Raw genomic sequence first — 7,134 nt, 5'->3', positions numbered from 1 at the left:
GCCCGGGGCGCGGGAACGGGCGGCACCGGGCGGGGCCGCGGCACCGGGACACCGGCCGGGCAGGGGCGCCCCGGGCACGCAGGCACTCGGCGGGGCAGCCCCGGAGGCGCAGGGGGCCTGCGAGGGGAGGGGCGGGGAGAGGAGGGGCGGGAGGGGCCGGGAGAGTCCCTGGCACGGCCCCGCCTCGGCAGCGCCGAGAGATCCTTTCTCCTTACGGCGGCCAAGGGAGCATGGGCAGCTGCAGGCTCTCGGCTGCACATACAGGAGGGTCCGTGCCTAGAGCCTCTGCCCTTCCCGGGAAAGTACCTGTCACCCTTCCAGAAGCTGCCCGTCCCTCACACCGACTCGAGGGGCCCTTCACCTGAGCCAGCCGCGGACACCGCTCCGCAGCCCGTGGCGTTTGTGCATGAGGCACTTGCCAGGGGCGGCCCTTGCTCCTCGCAGCCCGCGGAGCCCTTTCTTAGAGCCCTTCCCTCCCCGCAGGGACCCGCGGGACACGGCGGAGGTGACACGGGGCCCAGCATCGCTCTGCAGGGATGCTCGCCGTGCCTCTCCCACTGGAATTGAACACTGGGTTACACCAACATGCGCTGCTGTTGATACCGCGAGCCCACAGACGCCCCCCCGACACCCGACAGGGCGGCTGTGCCATCGCTGGGCTGGCAGCTCTGCTCCATCTAACCAGGTTTGCTGCCTCTTGCAGGCAAGCTACCGCAGACTTTCCAACTGCCTAAACTCCATTTTTACCTTCCAGTCACCTTCCACCAGGAGATGCCCATGCAATCCACAACAGAAGACAGTGTATCTCAGGCCAAGAGAAGCAATAACCCTCGGAAAGCTTTCCTAGATAGTGCTGACCATAAATCAGACAGAAATCAGAGAAAACAGTCCCACGACTATTGTGCAGCAGTTCTCTGCACAGCTCTGCAGTAGGAATCCCTGAGTCACCAGCGCAGACCATTGCTAGGCCAAGGAACTGCAGTTCTAAAATTCATAGCTATGCCCTGCTTGCTTGGATTATGACATAGTCAAAATTCCTCAAAGTAAAAATCATTAACAAATACAAGCTATATTTGCATGATATGAAAAACACATATTAACATCCAACACAATTTATTTTCCAGACCGTATGGTACAACAGTAATTTTCCAGGTTATTGATAAGAGAGCAGATTAACAGCAATGCCCAACATAATGCCAGCCATCACCTACTAGTTATATTGAAAGATAAACAACTGATTTTTTTTTTCTGGTGCAAGTCAAATGCTTTCACATTAGAAAGCCCAACAGGTTTCTGTTATGTTTCATTTCAATATTTTTAAATAAGACAGCTTGGCATTCCAAAGATGGATATGTATTGATGGATCAAGAAGGAAAGCCACATGCTGAGAAAATGAATAGCAGTAGGAGAAGAAAACTAGTGTATCTTATTGTGCATGGAAACATACATTAAGAATGAACAGATCTGATTAAGTAAAAAAAAAATTATGGCATAAGTATTTAAAGACATTCATTTATTATTCATACTAATAGTATAAATCCACTCTGAATAAAGGTTCAGTTACTTACAGGAGGTATCAGTTTTCTGCCTCTTTTTTCCTTTAAAGATTAATATTGTAGTCATTGTTTGGCTTTATTTTTAGCAATTCAGGAAAGGAATTACTGCCCCACCCTGAGCAAAAAAAAGGCAGTGAATCACTTGCTTTATGAGACAACACAGAGACATAATCTGTGACAAATAACACCACATAAACTCCTCTGCATTACTGTTCCAGGCTTCCGTAGCAACAGCCTCTGTCTGCCAGTGTTTTTCACTCTCACCCCACCCCTCACTCGTACAACTATGCCTTATTTCTCTCAGCATGCCTGCTAAAGCTCAGAGCACCAAAAAGGCACATCTTCAGGCCTCCAATAGCAAGACATCTAAATTATTCTGCCCCTTCCTCTTAGTGCTCTCCTCATAGCATTCAGTGCACACACCTCCTGTGCAGGTGCACTCACTCTGAAGGGGTTGATTTTCCTTTGGACCTAAGCAGCTCTGGTTTTTGTGCCAGTTTCAGTCAAACAATTACCACTTGGTATGAATACAGCCATGTGTTTACATAACTGACATCAGAGTCAAATGTTTTACTGGTTCCACCTGAAAAAAAAAAGGATCACTACAAAAGTTTACTGCCATTTGAACACAAACGCTGCTTATACATTACTGAAATAATGTATGTGGCCAACAAAAAGAGAGCAAGTGGCTACAGTATATATCAGTGTCCATCAAACAGTTTTGATAAGTTATCTTCACTTCTAACATGAGCCTGAAGTCAGTGTCTGCTCTCTCCTCCAGATGCAGATCTTGAAGATTCAGTGGAGAAAAATCTTACAAGAGGTCTGAAAATGAACAACTAAATAAATTATGACTCATTCTGAAACAAGTTGACTTAAGGGATATAGCAGAGATAATGAAAGTGTAACCAGCAGGGAAGGTGTGGAAAATAGTTGAAGCTAGCAGGAAACAAGTTCAGAACAAAGGGATTTTTTCCACTAAAGGAGTGCCATCCAGTGGAATTACCTGGCAAAAGAGTTTAAATGTTTATATGGGTGCCAGGGGAAACTAGACAGTGGAAGAAAAAAATAGCAAGGCTTACTAATTACCAGTGCATTCAACCATTACCTATGGCTGTATAGCCTCTTTGGAGTCAGAAAACCCCTGAGCTGCAAATGGAGCTTATCCTGTTCTTACATCCTTTCTTTTAGGCATGCATTGCCTAAATTATTGTGTAATTCATCATCTCAGAGACAGGAATATTAGAATATCTACACATTTCATTTTATACCTTACAACTGCCCTTATGCAAACCAGGCATCTGGAAAGCCCCAAGAGGACAACCAGAAGAGGCCCATACTGCCAGGATCCTTCAGACTGACAGACAGACTTTGATTAACCTATGGGTTTAGAGCTGAGAAGGCACATAGAAAGCAAATTTGAGAAAGTCAACAGGGAACCAACTTATTTGCAGTCCCTACTAAGGCTGATGGAGACACAGAGCATCTTACAACTACATAGCTAGTGAAAGCTGATTGCCCATAGCTCTACAAATAAAGCAAACTAGAAGTCATGGCCTGTGGAGATACTGTGCATTCCTCTAGTACATGTTCAATGCTAAAGCACCCTATTGCCAAATAAATAGGAAGAGGGATGTGAAGAAGGTTCTGTTAAAGAACAAGGAGAAACTGAAATAAAAACAACCCCCATGCAGAAAAGCCTGTACTTATTCATTCTTCTGGATTTTTCTTTGGTTGATAATAATTATTTTTCTTCATTTTTTTCTTTTTGCTGCCGTTTTCATTGGCTTTGGATGTTTGGGGGAGTTTTGTTGGGGTTTTTTTGGTTGTTTTTGCTTGTTTGTTTGTTTTCTGGTTTGTTTTTTTTTAATCTTCAAGGAATAAGAAACTTTTTAACAAATCTACCTGATAGATTTAAAAACCATCAGATGTCCTGATACCCTGAAATAAGTCAATTAATAGGCTTCATTCCTTGCAGGAGATAACTCCTAGAAAGGGAGGGGCAATCATGCAATCAAATGCTGACCTGTAAAAAAAAACACAAACTCACTGAGAAATTCAAAGAGATACACCCAGTGTTCCAAATCACTTATGCGCAACCATAGGTTTGAGTGATTGGTGCAACAATTCTCACCTAAAATAAATATGAGAACAACTACTCATTTCTGCTGTATCGTTGACATTTCTGCTTATGGTGCTGACTGTAGCAGTTACTTGTGTCAAATGGATGCCTGGGTCTTCATTTTAGAAGTTACAAATTTTTCAGTTATCTCAAGTTTTTCATAAGAAGTTGATTGAGGACATTCAGTGCATTTTATACCAAAGAAATTACACTGCAGAGCAACAAGCCTCCAAGACTTTATTCTCCTATCTGAAAAGAATTTGGTTGCCTCCATGAAATTGCTTCTCTCATTGTAAAGCTTAACCCTTAAAGTGAGGGACAGCAATGCATAAGATGTTGAGTGATGTTTTTATGGCCCTGTCTCTCATTGAAGCCACTCCAGGGTTAGGCCTAAATGCTGTAAATAACACCTTGGTGGGAACAAAGCAAAGCTGAGCCATGGAGGAGGAACATGGAGAGGGCTGTGCCCAAGACATTGTAAGTTATGTACTATGTTCAGAAAGAAGTGCTAACGGGGGGCTTGGAGAGGGGGAACGGACAACAGCTTGCCCCCAAGCAAATCTCTCCCAGAGAAAAAAAACGTGCTACCCTGGCTTCATGACCTTTCACATTATTTATAGGGTGTCCTTATTGTGCTCAGAATATTCTGATGCTGGTCTTTACTGCAAACTGCTCTGGATGCACAGCTCTAAACCTGAGAGCATCTCTACAGTAACAGCACATGTTGTTAGCCATTTGATTTTTGAGGGACTAAGTCTTCTTCTTCAACAAATAAAAATCTCAAAAATATTTGCTGTCAAACCAACCTGCACTTCAATTACTCCCAGAAAGTAAGTCCTTAAGGTCACCTCTCTTTCTAGGTGTAGCAGGCTTTGCAAACGTAGCAAGTGATGGCGGGCCATTTGCAATGGCCAAGCTGGAGGGGTTTCAGGCAGCTGTAACCTGAGCTCCTGTCCTGAATGGCTCAGACTTTGAGGAAGCTTCAGCCGGGGCCAGGCTGGCTGACCTCTGACCCAGGAGCTTGTCTTGGCTCCTGAAGGCCCAATGCCACTGTCCCCTCTGGGTGGATAAGGTAGGCTGACTTGGGGTAGGCCCGCGCTGTGGAACACGGGTCTTTAAACAAGGGGAAAGCAGCAGATTTCTAGGAGCCGATGTGCTGGGGGAAGGATGGTGGTGCTGAGCGGCAGGACGAGGCTGAGCTGGTCAGTGTGTCCCACACATGCTGTGGCATCTTGTCTGGTTCTGGGTGCCCCTTTTGGCCGCAGGGTGCAATGCCAGTGAGCCCTGAGCGAGCTGAGGACCAGCCATCACCCACCCTTAAAGAGTGTGGGGTGTCCCCAGTTTTATCTCACAGGCACACAGGAATGAAGTGTGAAGTGCGGGGTCAACACGCCCGCTCTGTCCTGCAGCCCCAGCAATCCTGGCACTTCGCTGAGCTATTAATTCCCTGGCTGGTGCCTTTCGGGAGCGCCGGCAGCAGAGGGTAGGCTTTCCCGGCCGGCTGAGCACCGCCGGGCTGAGCTGTGGGAGGGAAACTGAACTGGTCGTGGTGAGAGAGCCTGGACTTAGAAAAAGAGAGGGACAGAGAGGGAAGTTCAGTTTCTTGTCACCGTCTTTCTAAAACGAAAGTGACAGGTTGTATTACAGAGTGCTCCTGCACCACCTGGCAACACATCCCATGGGGAGACAGACAACACAGATGGAGTTGACCTAAACCCAATTGATCTGTGACCAGCTAGAGTTTCAGCAAGCAATCTGACACACCTGGTTATCTGGGAGGGGAGGCTTATCTTGATAGGACAAACCTACTATATAATAATACTACTATAAAATAAAATACCTACAAGAAGTGATTTATCTACAGATCTATTTTGACAGCTCTCATACTAACAAATATAAAAGTAGGAAATTAATTACTTTTTCCACCTGCGTGATTTCCATGGAAAACTGCATAGTCCACACCCTCACATGGCATGTGCAGAGTGAGCAACCTTTGCCAACATATGTGATTCATCCAGTCCTTTAAGGATTGCATTTTCAACTGACTACAAGATATTAGGGGAAAAAAACCCCAACCAAAACCAAAAGCAAAAAACAAACCCAAAACAACCCTGTGGGGTAATCTGCTCTCTATGGTGGATTTTTCCTCTTTCCCAGGAATTTGACTGTGTATATATATAATCATGTTCTAGTTAGCTGCCAGGTTCTCAGTGCAGGTCTCACTGCAGCAGAGCTGATGATAGCAATTCTCATAATTAGATCTGCCTAATCACCAGGAGTAAAATATCTTATTTTAGTAATACCTTATTTCATTGATTCTTTTTTTTTACTCATATTGGAGGTTCTAGTCCAGAAATTTGTCTCAACCTGAATATTTTTGCAAAAGCTTTGATTAAAATGTTCAGTGCTTTATAAGGGAAAGATGCTGTTTAACCAATTGAAATAGTTCTTACAATGATTTAATTGAGACAGCTCGGTGCATTTCACGTTAAAACAGGTATTTCAGACATCACATGGAAGGATTGCCATTTTGCTGTCTAGTAAAACTCACTCACTCAATCCATAAACTTTAGGAGGATCTTCCATGGTGTGAGTTGGCAGTTGATTTCTACAAAGGGTGTACTGATGGAGCAAGCATCCTTAATCTCTGCATTTAATGTAATTGGCCTAAGCCATCTCCCAGGAGCAACTGTGCATATTTCATGCCACAGCTGAAAAAATGGAATGAGATTTCTTAAAATTTTAACCCCATATTGTAAACTTGACTGTGGTTCTGAGCAGAACAGAAAGTCCCTACAGGTAACCATTCAGAAGCTTAAGAACACTAAGTGCCTCCTGTGCTCAGGAGCTAAGAACAGAAAAGGGTATAAAAACAAAAGGCAAGACAGACAGAAACACAAGTAAGTACTAACACAAGGGGATAATGAACTGTGACAGGAATAAGGGCAAAGGTGTTGTTTTGGTTTTGTCCCTTTTAACCCTATTTTATCCTTTTCCCTTCTCCCTTCCCCCCTCTTCCCTTCGGGAAGCTATTTGGGGTCATAGATTCATATATATAATTCTCATTGCATATCTCTGTTTTATACGTAAAATATATATATTTTTGCTAGACCTTTGGCTACTTGGGTTTTTTTTTCCTTCCCTCTCTGGGAAGGAGACTCTGTTGTCAAGTTTCGGAGACTTGGCAGGAAGGCAGCTCCAAACTTGCACAACAATTTTGGTGTCAGAAGTGGGATGGTGAGCCTACTTCCAGACTCGAGGCCAGAGTGAGAGATCTAAAACACAAGGAAGCCGATAAGAAAGTCATCTATGTAGTAGATGCGGATTTCTTTGAAAGAGAACTGAGATCTCCCAGACACAGGAAGACTGGAGTCCGTTTCCAGGATGACAAGTCGAAGCAAAGATCTAATGGTGCATGCTCCAACCAGAGCCAATAGAGGGGCCCTGCCTTCTGCC

At 44.6% G+C, this 7,134-nt stretch overlaps 1 long non-coding RNA gene across 1 annotated transcript; it reads right to left on the bottom strand.

The window, feature by feature from the left end:
• Positions 1 to 1,496: 1,496 nt before the first annotated feature.
• On the bottom strand, positions 1,497 to 5,740 carry LOC113975733. The gene is made up of 2 exons (XR_003536904.1): positions 4,485 to 5,740; positions 1,497 to 2,381 (listed from the first exon to the last, which is right to left on the bottom strand). It is a non-coding gene; the product is annotated as an uncharacterized LOC113975733 (long non-coding RNA).
• Between the last annotated feature and the right edge of the window lie 1,394 nt (positions 5,741 to 7,134).

This window comes from Neopelma chrysocephalum, unplaced genomic scaffold (assembly GCF_003984885.1).
Source record: "Neopelma chrysocephalum unplaced genomic scaffold, ASM398488v2 Primary Assembly neopelma1_143, whole genome shotgun sequence".
Lineage (NCBI taxonomy): Eukaryota > Metazoa > Chordata > Aves > Passeriformes > Pipridae > Neopelma > Neopelma chrysocephalum.
Note: the sequence above shows the minus strand (reverse complement) of the source record. Positions and strands in the feature narration are given on the sequence as shown.